Raw genomic sequence first — 386 nt, 5'->3', positions numbered from 1 at the left:
AAGTCACTGGAAGCACTACAGGGCTGCATTTTTGTTTCTGAGAAAATGAAGGCAGGGGGCTGGAGAGATGGCTCAGTGGTTAAGCCTGCTCTTCCAAAGGTCCCCAGTTCAATTCCCAGCAACCACATGGTGGCTCACAACCATCTGTAATGAGGTCTGGTGCCCTCTTCTGGCCTGCAGGCATCCTCGCAGACAGAATATTGTATACATAATAAATAAATAAATAAATAAATAAATAAATAAATATTTTTTTAAAAATGAAGGCAGATTTGGGGAGCTTGCTACAACAGTGACATTAGGTAGGCAGCTCACACTACGGAATACCGCACATAAACACGTTTGCGCCTTTTCCTACCCTTCCTTCTTTTTTTTTTTTTTTTTTTTTT

This window comes from Microtus ochrogaster, chromosome 4, assembly GCF_000317375.1.
Source record: "Microtus ochrogaster isolate Prairie Vole_2 chromosome 4, MicOch1.0, whole genome shotgun sequence".
In the NCBI taxonomy this organism is placed as follows: Eukaryota; Metazoa; Chordata; class Mammalia; order Rodentia; family Cricetidae; genus Microtus; species Microtus ochrogaster.
Note: the sequence above shows the minus strand (reverse complement) of the source record.